This window comes from Cnephaeus nilssonii (genome assembly GCF_951640355.1).
Source record: "Cnephaeus nilssonii genome assembly, chromosome: 15".
Classification (NCBI taxonomy): Eukaryota; Metazoa; Chordata; class Mammalia; order Chiroptera; family Vespertilionidae; genus Cnephaeus; species Cnephaeus nilssonii.
In genome coordinates this window covers 29,834,550-29,850,670 of record NC_137086.1, presented here as the reverse complement: position 1 = coordinate 29,850,670, position 16,121 = coordinate 29,834,550, and the positions used below count along the sequence as shown (strand labels likewise).

Below are 16,121 nucleotides of genomic sequence, written 5' to 3'. Positions count from 1 at the left end.
AGCCTGCAACCTGGGCATGGGAATGGAACCATGACCTCCTGATTTGTAGGTCAACACTCAACCACTGAGCACACTGGCCAGACTAAAATTTTTTAACCAAAAGCATTTTATGGTGGGTATTCATGTTCTAGGTTGGTATCTTCCCTGACAAAGGTCAATCTTTGCCTTAACTGCGCCTGTGTATTATCTTTTTGCATCTATGATAACATATCGTTGGAATGTCAAGGTAATTTTCCTTTGCTGGACCCCTCAAAGCACAGACACTGCTCTGAGAAGACTACAAATCCCCTCGTTGTTACCGAGTTAATTGTTAACTGTTAACTATCGTGCAGCTACCTAAGTAAAAGAAGTATGTGTCTATCATTTTACTTTTTATCCAATCCCAGAGGTTTCCCCACTTTGCTTTCTCCCACCTCCCTAATCTATTACCAATGTAGTTCATGTAACCCAATTATGTCTCCTCCTTTGATTGCAATGTATAAAACAATGTGCAAAACTGACATTCTCCGGAGCATTATCTCAATTTGTTGAGATTCTGCTTCCCAGCAATTGTTGACAGTTTGGCTCAAATAAACTCACAAAAATTCTTCACAGGTTTGAATGTTCCTTACATTGACATAATCATAGAACTGTCTGAAATGCTGCCCCAAATGGAGCAAAATGTGATCATATAGATGGCTGAGTATAACTCGAATACCTCTACTTGAAAGACAATTTCAGGCCCAGCTGGCATGGTTCGGTGGTTGAGCCAGGAGGTCATGGTTGGATTTCGAGTCAGGGCTCGATCCCCAGTGTGGGGCATACAGGAGGCAGCTGATCAATGATTCTTTATCACCATTGATGTTTCTATCTCCCTCTCCCTCTCCTTCTCCCTTCCTCTCCGAAATCAATAGTAAAAATATATTTTAAAAAAAGAAAAGAAAGACAATTTCAGTGTTGGCCTAACAAGTAGGTGAAGTGAATATCTATGTTCATGAAATTACAACCTGGTAGGTATAATTAATATTCTCACTTTTCTGATGAAGAAACTGAGGCCTAGAGAAATAAAGCAATTTGTCTAGAATTAGGGTTATTAAATGTCAGAATGAGAATTAAAACCTCTTAACCAGAGTCTGGGCTCTTAACTATTATATAATTGACTAGAGGCCCGGAGCGCGAAATCACGCAAGACCCAGAGTCCCTCCTGCCACCTCCACAGGACCCATCAATGCACCTCCTGGTGACCAGTCATTTGGTCATTCCGGCATTATGGCCACTGGCTTTTTATAATATAGATATTATTTGACAAATATGGAGGATGTTTCTACTCTAAAATATTGGCCCAATATTTTTCAAAATGCCTGAAATTTCAAACATTCTTTTGGTCTGAAAAGCAAATATATTGCCTTGGCCAGTTAGTTCAGTTGGTTAAAGCATCATCCCAACATGGCAAGGTTGTGGGTTTGATTCCCCAGTCAGGGCACATACCAGAAGCAACCAATGAATGCATAAATAAGTGGAACAACAAATCGATGTCTCTCTCTCTCCCTAAAATCAATCAATAAAATTTTTTTAAAAAAAGCAAATATATGGGTAAAGTAGTTAACTCTTTAGAGAACCCAGGAGGGAAAATCATCATGTTCTTTCTATCTACATGACCAATACTTTATATTTCAGGCCACCCTGCAATACCCATCCGGGGTAGGAAGTTAGACAGACATAGGCAGAGCAAAGATGGTGAGCCAGGTACTGAAAGTCACCAGGGCAGACAGCCGTGGGTGCCTAGCAAGGGGCAAAATTGGGAAAACAAGGACCTCCCCACAGGGTGACCTTTTCTCCCCTAGCATATGGCTAGTCATGCGGTTTACACCTCCTGACCTTTCAGGTCGCTGGTTGTGCAGTTCGGACCATCCCCTGGCCTTTCATGTCGTTGGTCAAACAGTTGGGACTTCTAAAGTTTTTGTACTCAGGACTCTTCCTCACTTCGCCAGCTAATATTCTCACTGATCAGCTTGACTTGGGCTTTAATCTTCATAAACTACCTGAATACCCAATACACACAGTGGTCCCTTACTGGTCTTTGTAGAAGCCACTTTTCCTGCCTGGCATTCTTCCTTATCCTTCCTCCCACTTTATCTGGCTAATACCTTCTCATTCAAGTCTCTGCTTAGAAGTAATTTCCTCCAGAAGGCCTTTTCTTTTTCTTTCTTTCTTCCTTCCTTTCTCTCTCTCTCTTTTTCTTTTTGTTTTGTTTTAAATGTATTTTTATTGATTTCAGAGAGGAAGGGAGAGGGAGAGAGGAACTCTCTCTGAAAATCAATGAAAAAATTATCCTTGGAAAGCTACTGAATATTCTATTGAGATCTTCTGGGACCTCCCCTAAAATCTCCTTAGAGTGGAGGACCCAGTGCATCTGGGAGCACATCCACGCCGTCCAGGCAGGTTACCATTAGCTTCCTCACTCTCAAGTTCCAAGGGCTCTTCCTTTACTTCTATAACTTGTTTCCAAAGTCCATTTCTTTTAGGAATTACTTTTTCTACCTCTGTGATTTACTCAATAAATGTTCTATTACCATTTGGATCTGGACTTGGAATTCTTTCCTAGCCAGAACCCAAGTACTGAGGTTGCTGAACCCAGGTTTGGTCCTACCCTACCGGTCAGACAGCTGGTGCCATTCCCACCACCTACAACAGTTTAGATTCCCTGAACTTTCAAATTGCTGATCATGTGGTACAGACCCTCCCCTGATCTTTCCTTCCTGGACATGTCACCATCATGCGGTAGACCTCCTTAGAGGAGAAACCAGGAGCCTGATAGGACTCCTTTGAATAACTACTCCCTTATACATTAAGCCCTCAGGACAATGAGGTTCTGATCCACATCAACAAAGCCTCTGGTCTCTGACCACAGAGACAGAGTTTTGGTGAAATTAGAGTTAACATCTAGGCCTCACTTACGTTTTAGCTCCAGTCCCAGAAGAGCAGCAAAACCAGACAAAATGACGCCATGACTGACATCAGGACCAGATGCAATGACTCCCTACCCTGGTGCTGACCAATCAGTAGAAACCATGATCCTGAAAGGACACATCTGAAAAAGCTGATGAATTCTATTGAGATCTTCCCCCGAGAAAACCCACCCCCACTAAAATCCCCGCCTTTGGAAACTGATAAAACCCTTAAGATAAAGGACCCAGTGAGCTCTCTCTCTCTCTCTCTCTCTCTCTCTCTCTCTCTCTCTCTCTCTCTCTCTTTCTCTCTCTCCTGATTGACTGGCGGGCACCAGAGCATGGGGTCATTATTCAATACAGCTGATCTTGACACCATGGCTGATTTTGTTGCTTATCTGGGCCTGGAGCTGAAATATAACTGAGACATAGATGTTCTCTAGGGAGGAAAGGTCAGGAGGTCCAAACCTCTTGGCCAGCAATACGCTAGGGGAGGAAACGTCACCCTGGGGGTGAGGTTCCACCCTACAATAGATTGTCCATTGCTAGGCACCTGGGGCTTTCCAACCTGATGACCTTCTGTACCAGGCCCATTGTTCTTGCTCTGCTCAAGTCTGTCCAACTGCCTACAACATAAACCACATGACCAATGATATACTAGGGAGGAAAGGTCACCCTGGAGGCAAGGTCCCACCTACAATACTTGTGTTCCAAGGCTTTTGTGTGTGTGTGTGTATCTGTTTTTAATCCTCAACTAAGGATATGTTTTTGTTTTATTTTAGAGAGAAAGGAAAGAGGAAAGGGAGGGAAGGAGGAAGGAAGGGAAGAAGGGAGGGAAAGAAAGAGAGGAAAAAGAAATAAGGATTTGAGAGAGAAACATCTATCGGTTGCGCCCCAACCAGGGATGGAACCTGCAACCTAGGTATGTGCCCTGACTGGGAATTGAACCCGAAACCTTTAAGTGTATAGGATGACGCTCCAACCAACTGAGCCATCCAGTCAGGGGGAAAATCTTTTTTTAAATAAATAAAATGTAATCAGTGGATCAAAACACTATTATATATGCACTGTATTGTGAGAAGCTTTAGTGAGGGGGAGAGGCTACAAATTAAAAAAGAAAAAAGGGTTTGGATTCCACTCCTGAGAAAGCCAGTTAAGCAGCAGGAGCCTCTGAGCAGATGTGGAAACTGAACTGGTCTTGGAAGGAGGGATGTATAGGGAGTTGGGAAAGAAAATTCCAGACAGGCAAATGCCATGGGCAAGGACCCTGAATACACTTGGCACATGTGGAAAATAACTGAGTAGCTTGAGGAGACCAATTTATCTGGAGTAAGACGTCCATACAGGAGAGAGTAAATAAGTCGATAAGGTCTATTTTACTGTAGCCTTAAATGTCAGGCTGGGACATCTGACTTGTTCCGAGTGCAATGGGGAACCATTTACAATTCTCGGGACGCGATGAAAGCAGTATTTATAAATGTGTAGAGAGAATTACAGGTGGGTTTCTCAAGCAGCCACATACACACTACCTCACCTGGGGTCCTGTTAAAGTACAGATTCTGATTCGGCAGGTCTGGGGTGCAGGCTGAGAGGCTGCGTCTCTGACATGTGCCCCAGATATGCCCAGATTGCTGGTCCTCAGACAGACTGTGAGTCGCGGGGGATTAGGGTACGATTCTAAATTCAAGACATCCACTGAGCTGTAATACTGAAACAGAAAGAGAAAGCATGCCATAAAAGAGAAAAAAAAAAACTTTTTACAAATTTATTATTCTAGTCTGTTCATTTGTTTGCAAGAAACAAACATTTCTCACTCAACCCGCTGAAGTAAAAAGGGTGACTCTAGCCCTGGCCGGTGTTCTCAGTGGTTAGAGCATCAGCCATGCACCCAAGGGTCGTGGGTTCGATCCAGACCAGGCCCGGGTGTGTAAAGGAGGTGGTCAACTGATGCATCTCTCTCACATAGATGTTTCTCTCTCTCTCTCTTCCCCTCCTTCCCTCCCTTCCACTCTATCTAAAAGCAATGGAAAATATCCTCCAGTGAGGATTAACAAAAACCAAACACACACAAAAACAAAGGCAGTGTCTCTTGAACCCAAAGAAATATTTTCCATCCTGGTTCTCACTGCTTTTTCTTTCCTAGAACCCAGTCCTGTTGGTACACCTCCCCCCAAAACACAACAAAACAAAACAAACCACCACCACCAACAACAAAAAACACCTAAACAAACAAACAAACAAACAAACAAAGGTGTCTCTAAAAAGAAACATGGGAGAATCTGGCAGAAAGCAATGCAGAGTATGGCAGAATGTCTCCAGGAAATGGAAAGGCACCAGGCACTGTTCTCTCCATCTAGCTGATTCTATGCTTTCCTGTCTCTTCTGCTTACTCATCAGTTCGCCCATTAGGACTCTCAGTCCTGACTCTAAGTAACTGCCGCTTCAAGCATCGACTACCGTCTTACTGCAGAGTCTTAAGTCTCAGTTCAGCTTATCAGGAAAAGATCAGAATGGACCCGCCTTTGGACTGGTCCCCAGGATAAGGAGTCCTTCTCTGGTTCAATCATCTGTTACTGTGGCAGAGTCTTAACGTAATATTTCAGTGATGAAATGAAGGAGAGTTGGAAACAGCAGGCAAATTGGCCAACAGGATGCTAAACTGGAGAGACTCTCAGGTTCAACTGAGGCCTCTAGATGTCTAGCACTTCCCATGCTCTAAAGGCAGGTGTTTCTCTGAACAAGTTAAAACATTGAGAAACCAGTTCTGCCAGCCTTAAGCCTTCATTCACTTCCAGACTATATGAGTTGGTGAAAAATTCAGAGATTGAAGAAGCAGGTGCTGAGGTCTGTTCCCAGCTTTTCTGTGCATTTCCTTCCCCCACCCCCCGTGCAAGAGATTGAAGAGGGGAGCTCATTTCATTCAGATGTGGGGGTTTTCAAGAGAATCATTTGGAGAGCAAGGATCACTTGAGAATTTGGGGGTACATGGAAAATGGTATTACACTTTGAAAAGTCTAAAAGTGAAAGGCTGTGGCTACATCAGCCAGGGATAGCAGAGCAGCAGAAGGGAGGGAAAGAGAAGGAGAAAGAGATGCAGTCCCCAGGGGTAAGCTGCACTCACACTGATGGGAGGTTGGGGGGGACGGACCTGGACAAAGTGGGATCCTGCAGGAGGAAACTGGCCTGTATTAAAAGGGCCCCCACCCCTTTTAAGGGCAACGCCACCTCAAACTTCTAACATGGATTAGACTTTTTACTATTTGAGAATTATCGGAAAAGTATGAGACGGGCCCAAGATTTTATCCAAGGTGTGTGGAAGGTGACTCCTCAGAGCTGGTTTAAATAGAGAATGGGAATGGTGGTGGAGGGGTCCCACCAGCGCCCTACTAAGTCCAACATGTTCTTTAAACCAGTTACAAATGCAAAATTATGTCACTCCAATGGTGTTTGCAGATTCCAGGCGCTAATTAAGTGGAGAATAGTCCAGCAGCCTGAAAACAGAACTTGGAGTTGAAAAAAATATATATATATATTTTAATCCTCACCTGAGGATATTTTTCCATTGGTTTGTAGAGAGAGTGGAAGGAAGAGGGCAAGACAGAGAGAAATATCAATGTAAAAAAAAACACATCGATTGGTTGCCTCCTGCACACACCCGGCTAGGGCCCTGGGGCCTGGGAGGAGCAACCGAGGTATGTGCCCTTGACTGGAATTGAACTCAGAACCCTTCAGTCCACAGGCCAATTCTCTATTCACTGAGCCAAACTTGCTAGGGCTGGAGTTGAAAACTTGTTTGTTTGTCAACTTATACTTCTTTCTTGAGATAAAACAGTGCTTCATTTGTGACTTAGAACCCAACAAAAAACTCTCTAGAAGCTCCAATGAAGTAGGCCTGTAGAAAAGGGACTTATAAACAAAAAAAAGAATGACAATGACAGAAGGAAAGAAATAAATATTCTCATTTCTATAAAAGCTGCACATGGTTTCCTACTGAAAATTATGACCGACAGGAGTGGAGAAGCTAGCTGAATAGTAAGTATCATGTAAAGTAAGTCCTCACTTAATATAGGTTCTGCGACTTGAAGCAAAACCATGCAACGAATGGATCCGGCCTGCCTGTAACTACTCCAGCCAATAAACCAGAGACAGGGTTGAATCATATGTAAGCATTTATTCCAATAATGCTGGCAGTATGCGGGAGAAGCAGATCATCCATGAAAACCTGCTCTGCCCACCCCCCACCCCCATAAGCCAGCTGCTTATATTGGGTAGAAGGACAAAGATTAAATGGGGAAGTAGGCAAAAGGAATAAAAATGGGCATAATGGTTACAAATTACAGGCAATTTGAGCTGGGGAGTTGCAAAGGGCTTTTTTTTTTTTTTTTTAGCAACAAGGTTGTTAATCTTTCCATGATAATAGTGTGGATGAAAGGGGCCACATGCAAACTAAAAATGGAACTCCCATTTGACCCAGTAATCCCCCTCCTAGGAATATATCCTAAGAAACTAGAAACACCAATCCGAAAGGATATATGCACCCTTATGTTCATAGCAGCACAATTTACAATAGCTAAGATTTGGAAACAGCCTAGGTGCCTGTCAGCAGATGACTGGATCAGAAAACTAAGGTACATCTACACAATGGAATACTATGCTGCCATAAAAAAGAAGGAATTCTTACTATTTGCAGCAACCTGGATGGAACTGGAGAACATTATGCTAAACGAAATAAGCCAGTCAATGAAAGAAAAATACCACATGATCTCACTCATTTGTGGATAATAAAGAACATTATAAACTGATGAACAAAAAGATAGATACAAAGGCAGTAAAGCATCAAATAGACTGTAAATTACAGCGGGAAGGTTAGGGAAAGGTGGGGGAGATAAGAGATCAACCGAAGGACTTGTATGCATGCATATAAGCATAACCAATGGATGCAAAACACTGGGGGGTGAGGGCATGTATGCGAGTGGGGTGGGGGGCAATGGTAAGATATGTACACATATAATCCTATTGAATAAAAGAGCAATATGCAAATTGATCATACCTCTACTACACCCACAAGCCACGCCCACAAGCCACACCCACCAGCCAATCAGGAGCAAATATGCAAATAAACCCAACCAAGATGGTTGAGGCCACGGAGAGCAGGAGGGAGGCTTGGGTTTTCCCGGCAATGGAGGAAGCCAAGCTTTCCGCACACCCTGGCCAGCTTAGGCCTCCGCTTAAGGCTACAAAGTTTCCTTAAGCGGAGGCCTAAGGAAGGTAAATAAATCCCAACAGAAATGGCTGCAGCCACAGAGTGAGGAGGAGGCTTGGCTCTGCTCCAGGCTACAAAGTTTCAATTGTAGAAGATAAATAAATCCCAGATACCAGGGCCTCCACTTGGGTTGCTGGGGGGCGTGGCCGGCCTGCAAACCACCACAGGACCCTCGCCCAGGCTGCCCTACGCCCCAAGGGAACCCCCACCCTGATCCAGGACACCCTTCAGGGCAAACCAGCTGGCCCCCACTCCTGCACCAGGCCTCTATCCTATCTAATAAAAGAGTAATATGCAGATTGACCATCACTCCAACACACAAGATGGATGCCCCCATGTGGTAAAAGATCCTGCCCCCATGTGGACACAAGATGGCCACCACAAGATGGCCACCACAAGATGGCCAGCAGGGGAGGGCAGTTGGGAGGGACCAGGCCTGTAAGGGAGGGCAGTTGTGGGCAATCAGGCCAGCAGGGGAGGGCAGTTGGGAGGGACCAGGCCTGCAAGTGAGGGCAGTTGTGGGTGATCAGGCCAGCAGGGGAGGGCAGTTGGGAGGGACCAGGCCTGCAAGGGAGGGCAGTTAGGGGCAAACAGGCTGGCAGGGGAGCAGTTAGGCATCAATCAGGCTGGCAGGGGAATGGTTAGGGGGTGATCAAGTTGGCAGGCAGAAGCGGTTAGGGGCAATCAGGAAGGCAGGTAGGCGAGCAGTTGGGAGCCAGCAGTCCTGGATTGTGAGAGGGATGTCCGACTGTCCGTTTAGGCCCGATCCTACCGGGAGCGGGCCTAAATAGGCAGTTGTACATCCCTCGAGGGGTCCCAGATTGGAGCAAGTGCAGGCTGGGCTGAGGGACAGCCCCCCCCTGTGCATGAATTTCATGCACCAGGCCTCTAGTACCTTAATAAAAAAATGGAGAAAAAAAAAAGAAAAAAAAGAAAGGGGGCACATGCTAACCTAACAAGCTCAAGGGAGGCCTGCCTGCATGGCAGTCTTACAAACTCAGAGACCTACAGTAACCACAAAGGATGGTCTGAAATTAAACTTTAACTAAAAGCAGTTATGGTGGGTAGTTATGTCCTAGGATGGTATCTTCACTGACAAGGTCAACCTTTACCTTAACTGAGCCTGTCTTTTTGCATCTATAATAACATACCATTGAAATGTCTGGGTAACTTGTAACTTCCCTTTTTCTGAACCCCTTGGGGCACAACCTAAGGTTCTGGGGCACCAGAACAGATACCACAAATTCCTTCATTGGTATCATGTTAATTGTTCCTGCACCCACCTAAGTATGTATCTATGGTTTTACTTTTTAATCCTATCCCAGGGCCCACCCCCCACCCCCTGCTTTGCTTTCTCCCGCCTCTCTAGTCTATCACCAATGGATTTCATGTAACCCACCTACATCCCTCCTTTGATTGCAATCTACACTAATAAAAGAGAAAGATGCAAATTGACTGCACCTTTGCGATGCCAACCAGCCAATCAGGAGTGAGTATGCAAATTAACCCAACAAAGATGGTGAGTTAATTTGCATACACAAGCACTGAGCGGCCGGGGGCAGGACGGGATGCTTGCGTCATCACCCTGGTGACGACGCAGGCCTTCCACACCGCCCCAGCTGCTCAGGGCCTCTGGGCAGCATGGGAAGGCGGAGCTGGAGCAAAAAGAGGCAGCTCCAGGGCTGGAGTGGAAAGACGGTGCTGGCAGCCAGTGAAAGGAAGGCCCATTCTTGCATGAATCTTCGTGCATCGGGCCTCTAGTGTATAAATATTGACATAACCCACCATGCTCCAGAGCATTATCTCAATTCATTGAGGTTCTGCTTCCCGGCATTTGTCGACAGTTTGGCTCAAATAAACTCACAAAAATTCTTTACAGGTTTGAATGTTTTTATGTTAACAATAGGCAGTTCTCGGATAAGGAGAATGGACTAAAGAGGATGGACCACAATTACAGGTTAACTCCCAGGTCTTGGGGAGTACACTCCCAGCCAGGTTAGAATGTGCTTTCTTTAATCAGAACACAACAATCACAGTTAACAGAGCATGGTTTCTTATAACTATAGCTAGTCTCCACTATTCTATTTCTCCCTCCCACCCCTAACAAAACCAATTTTACCACACACCAGTTGATATAAACAAGAATTAAATTCCTATGGCATCTCATCGATGTTGTAACAAAACATTATCCAAGGACCTGTATTTTGAGATCATCAGGTAAAAGAAGTAAGACCCCAGCCCCACTCTTATCATGAACACAGGAACCCAGAACCTGAAGAGGGAGGTCAGCCATACAAATGCAAAGGTCTGCATTCCCCAGCATGCTCCACCCTCAGTGAAGTAAACTTCTCAGATTTCACTGGAATCATAGAATCTTAACCTGTGTCCCAACGTATTCCTTTGTTTACTAAACATTTCTCATGCTAAATCCTAAGTTAATGCATTCCAAATTTTGTTTCTCACAGAGCCTTCTCTGTGTCTGGCACTGTTCAATCAGCTCCTCATGGAACGTATACTTGAGTGTGTGGCAGTGCAGGTAATAAATAACACATCCAAGCACCCAGGTGATTATTTTGATCAGACACCTTTTGGAAACACTAACTTCAGCTATCCCATAGTTGAAAGCAGTCACAGCAACTGATAGCCGAGGACTAAAGTTGTCGGCTCACAAGATATAACACAAGCAGGGTTAGTAGACAGAGCTCACCTGACATGTAGCACTGAATGGGTAAGAACTTGTCCTTCCATGTTCCCTTTGAAGTCAGAAGGCCACACAACACACTTTGGCCAATGGAATGTGAATGGAAGCGATGTGAGTGGAACTAATGTGCTACTTCTGGGCAGAAATTTTTAAGAGTCAAGGTATAACTTCGCACATTCCCTTGTCCCTGTTGTGACGATCATGGAAAAACCTGTGAAGATTCTGTCATCCTACTTCTTTACGTGGATACAATATGAGCATTACTCCCTTCCAATCCAAGATGGATACGTAGTATGAGTGAAAAATAAACCGTTGTTATTTCAAGCCACTAAGATTTTCAGGTTCTTTGTTATTGCAACATAACTCAGCCCATCCTGATTGACAGTCTTCAAACTCTACAAGCTTCTAAGCTTTGCAAGAAGACAACAATATCTCAAAAGTCACTTTTGAAGAGAGGAGTTAATGTGGTTAGGTAAATTTTCTCCCTAGAAAAGGAAAACTTGTAGTGCCAAATTTAACATCTCCCAATTAAGTTTATGTTCACAGGACATAGATTCCAGATCCTTATCAGATCAACCATCTTGGTAAAGAAAAAACTCAGACTTTCTCTCCCTTTCAACCCTGACTTGAACGTCTCGGACCTGGTGTTTGACAACAGTAGTCAATAGGCTTGGGGAGGGGGTCGATGGGGGAAAAATAGGGACATGTGTAATACTTTCAATAATAAAGGTTTTCTTAAAGATAGGCTTTGGGAACATAATTTTGCCTGAAATAACTACACTAGAGATTGGGGAGTAGCTTTTGCTAAATTTGATAGGTGCAGAGACAGTGCTATAATAATTTTGTGTGTCTTATTGACTTTTTGTACCCTCTAGAAATTCAAAGAGAGACTTGATATTATTTCTGTCTAAGCTACAAGGGCTTGCAAAAAAATTCCAACACTGTTTAATCCTTAAGAACCCCTCTAATTAAGAGTGAGTGAGATATGAAGTGGAAAGAATGAATTCTGGACATTAATTTCTTTGAAGTTTAAATCTTAAGGGCAAGAGAATTTGACTTTAGACATTAATTTCCTTGGATTCTAATTTGTAAGGGGTTTTCATCTTTAGACTTTTAATTTTCCCTGGGAATTTGATAATGGAAGAGTTTATGATAAAATCTGGAGGGTCTCTGTACTGACCGCATTTTATTATTGAGGTATTGTAATGGTGCCAAGTGATTTCATTGCAAGCCCTCTATACCTGAGATCAGACAATATTAATGAATATAACTGGTATGGAAAACAGACACGGAGATAAATTTTCAGATTTAGAATTTCTGTAATTCACATACTATTTGTAGTAGTTATAAAACATGGTCTGTTTTATGTCCTGTTTAGCAGCTTCTCTCCCATGCAGGTTCTTGGTCCTGGAGGGGAGCTCAGGTGGGCTTTGAAAATTCATGGAATCTAGACCATTCTAGCACCATCTGATCATCCAACAGTTCCTTTGTGTTCACCTGAGAAACGGAGTACACACAGCTTCTCCCCAGTGTTGACCACTACCTCAGATGAATTCTCTAAACATTACACACCCAGTGGAACTCTGTCTTTTCGGGGCATCTTTTGGTCAGATGTCTTGTTCTGTCTTGTCTTGGCTCCCTCTGCTTCCTCCCACATATAAATCCTGTTGCTATCATGATGTGTTCCCACCTATATATATTTGGGAGCTCATACCTTGCTACCTAAACTTGTTACGGATGCTGTTAGTGAACTTTAGCATTTTCTATCCAACTTGCTCTCTGTCTTTATAGGAAGATACGGGAATATTAAAAAAAACACAATGCCACTCCAAACTTCCCAAAATTCCCTTCGCTTTTTTCTTGATCCATTCATGGTGCAAAGATAATTATATGCTCACCAAATGCACTTTTTAAAAAAATGTATGCTTTTTAGTGACTTTTAGAGAGAGAAGAAGGGAGAGGGACAGAGAGATAGAAACATCAATGAGAGAGGAAGAACATCAACTGGCTGCCTCCTGCATGCAACCCAGATATATGCCCTGACTGGGAATTGAACCATCAACCCCTTCGTTCCTGGGTTGACACTCAACCACTGAGCCACACTGGCTAGGCCACCAAATACCTTTTCTTATCTCTTCTACCTCTCCTGCCCCACAATTGAGTGTGGCCATGTGATTAGGTCTAGCTAAGGAAACATGAATAGAAGTAACAGGTGTTACTTCACAGCAGTGAGATAGATCCCTCTGCATCACCCCCTCATCTCTCCCTTTCTGTTTCTCTTTCGGCTCAAAGACTGAGGCAGCCTGGATCAATCGGTCTCAGCATACAGCATAGTTATCTACAGCAGAGTTTGCACCAGCAAGAAATAAATTCATGTTTTAAGTCACTATTCTTTTGGTGCTGCTGATACAGCATAAAACCAGACTACCTAGACACTTGCACACCTACTTTCTCTATTAATTATCCATTTTTCCTCTGTAGATATATTCAAGTATCTCCTATCCAAAAAAAAACACACAAACCAAACCAAAACACAAAAAACCTTTCCTTGAGCCTACTGTTTCTCAAATTATCATCTATCTCCCCGCTCACTCACTGATACATTTCTGGAAGGAAAATCTATATTTGCTACCTCCGCTTTCTCAGCACCCACTCACTCCTTAATTCCTGGGGATCTGGCTTCTGCTATCGTCATTCTTCAGAAATTATATTTTTTAAGATTACCAATGATCTACTTGCTAACCCACACTCAATCCTGCCTTCTCTGGTCAAGTGGTTTTAATTTCTTTTTATGATCACAAACCCATTTGAAAATTAGATAAAAATTATGGATCTTATTCTCAGAAAAATAACATATACATGCATACAAACTTTTCATAAATTTCAGGTTTTTTTGTTTTGTTTTATTATCATGCTCTCCCAAAGCCCATCCATAAATAGCCTAATCATCACTGTGCTTTGGGTAAAGAATTCTGCTGTGGTGTGTACTTAAGAAACAGAAAGCAAAGAAGTTTATTCATTCCCACAAAAAAGTCACATGGAGTATTCTTTCACTTTCCGATATATTTTCCTATGTCACCCTAAAGTTTTGTCTCCCCTCTATTTTTTGCACTTCTGTAAACGGTAATGTAATTTGCATTGCCATCTATTTCTTTGTTTCTCTTTCTCTCTCTCTCTCATCTCTCTTCATTCAATTATGGAGTACTTGCAGAGTAAAAAACAACAGTGTGTTTCTTATCCCAAAGGAAATGACAGCATAGCTGGGAAGGAGGCATGCTTACATTAAAACCTGAGTAATAAAATAAGAATATGAATAAGTGGGAGACATATTTAACTATTTCTAAGGAAGGGTCAGACACTGCTTTCTGTAAGATAGGGAATGTAAACTGGACCTTGAAAGATGGGCTGGTGTTTTGTTTTCTATTGATTTCAGAGAGGAAGGGGGAGGGAGAGAGAGATAGAAACATCAATGATGAGAGAGAATCATTGATTAGCTGCCTCCTGGATGCTCCACACTGGGGATCGAGCCCGCAACCTAGGCATATGCCCTGACCTGGAATTGAACTGTGACCTGGTTAATAGGTCTTCGCTCAACCAACTGAGCCACGCCAGCCAAGCTGGGCTGGGTTTTTGATAGGTAGATAGGGAAAATGATGTGACAAGTAGAATAGGAAGCATTGTGTGAGCAACAAAAAATATGTAAATACCAGAGGCCCAATGCATGAAATTTGTGCAAGGGGCTTGGTCCTCACAGCTGCGGCGGTTGCCTCAACCCTCGCAGCCCTGGCTTCATCCGGAAGGCTGTCCGGAAGGACATACAGAAGGTCGTTTAGCTGTCCGGTCTAATTAGCATATTATGCTTTTATTATTATAGATAAATGAAATGTTGAAGTAGGCAGCCTTTACCAGGCAGCCTTTGCCCCGGAGCTTCCCATTGGCTCAGACTTTCCTAGATTTCCATCAGAGTCTGAGGCTCTCCCTGTCCAATCCTGTTTCCTCCCTTTTCTTCCACAGGTGGCAGGTCAGCATCGGGGTCTGTAGAGCTTTCCCATCGGGGTCTGTAGAGCTTTCCCAAGGTCACACTGCTCGCCTATGACTGAGTGTCTGGGCATTATTTTGTGGGCTATTTTAAGAGGGAGACACTGAATAAATATTTTTGAGCAAAGGACTAACAGCATCAAGTGATCTTTTAGGAGATTAGAAGATCTCCTAAAGGCCAGAAGGAGAAGAGTTAGGAGACTGTCTCCAACAATCCATAATCTGAACATGTGAGCTGCAGAACTGAACTGCTTGAGGAGAGTGACATTAGCAACAATGGCAGAGCTGATGTAGCAGGCCTGAGGACGCGTGGCTTGGATAGCCCTTCAGCTGGGAGAACGTGGTTAGCTAATAATAGCCTCTGGCCGCAGCACCTTCGGGTCCTACCACAGCAGCATTCAAGCTGCGGTCACCATCCTCCCGGGACGCTCGCCTATGACTGAGCATGGCGATGTGACTCGGGTCTAGCCATTTCTGGCCAGTGCAGGACTTTACCAGGCAGCCTTTGCCCCGGAGCTTCCCATTGGCTCAGACTTTCCTAGATTTCCATGAGAGTCTGAGGCTCTCCCTGTCCAATCCTGTTTCCTCCCTTTGCTTCCACAGGTGGCAGGTCAGCATCGGGGTCTGTAGAGCTTTCCCTAATTAATCCTCCTTCCTCCCCCTTTACCTCTCATAGGTGTCCTACCACACTCCCCAACTACTGGGGGCGGGGGACTTTGGAAATACGAAAAGTTACACATTGTTCAAGTAAAAATTAAAGTGAGAGCCTGAATTGTGTCTAATAAAGGCATTTCTAATTTTATTTCATGGGCCAGAAAACTAAGAAATGTGAAATGTGATAATAGTGATTTTTGGATTGAGAACAACACCAAGGTCACACTGCAGATTTGAATGAGATTTCTGCTTCCTGAAATCTTTTCTCTGATTTAACTTGAGATTAAGTACAAGACGAAAGTAGCTATTTGGACATATTTTTATTTAGAGAAACCAATTTATTTTAAAGAGAACGTTTTCATCTCACAACTGAAAGTAATAATGGGGTAAGTGGGAGGAGCCGAGCAGTTTTCTGAGACAAGTACTGCAGTTGGGGTTCAGCAAATATGAGAGTCAGTATAGACACTAGAACTATGTCTTTCAGGTAGCAAAGATCCCTGGAGCTTCTTTGAAATACACTTTATGTCTGTGTTCATGA

At 43.6% G+C, this 16,121-nt stretch overlaps 1 protein-coding gene across 6 annotated transcripts in view; it reads right to left on the bottom strand.

Annotated features, from left to right (window-relative positions):
- Nucleotides 1-16,121, bottom strand: part of ACYP2 (acylphosphatase 2) — a 172,334-nt gene that overhangs the window by 145,476 nt on the left and 10,737 nt on the right. The window contains exon 4 of one of the 6 annotated variants that reach the window (XM_079792297.1): nucleotides 4,462-4,635. The exons of the other annotated variants lie outside the window; for them this stretch is intronic. The gene's annotated coding sequence lies outside the window, so the exon portion shown is untranslated. The remainder of the gene's footprint in view (nucleotides 1-4,461; nucleotides 4,636-16,121) is intronic. 6 annotated transcript variants of the gene reach the window in all.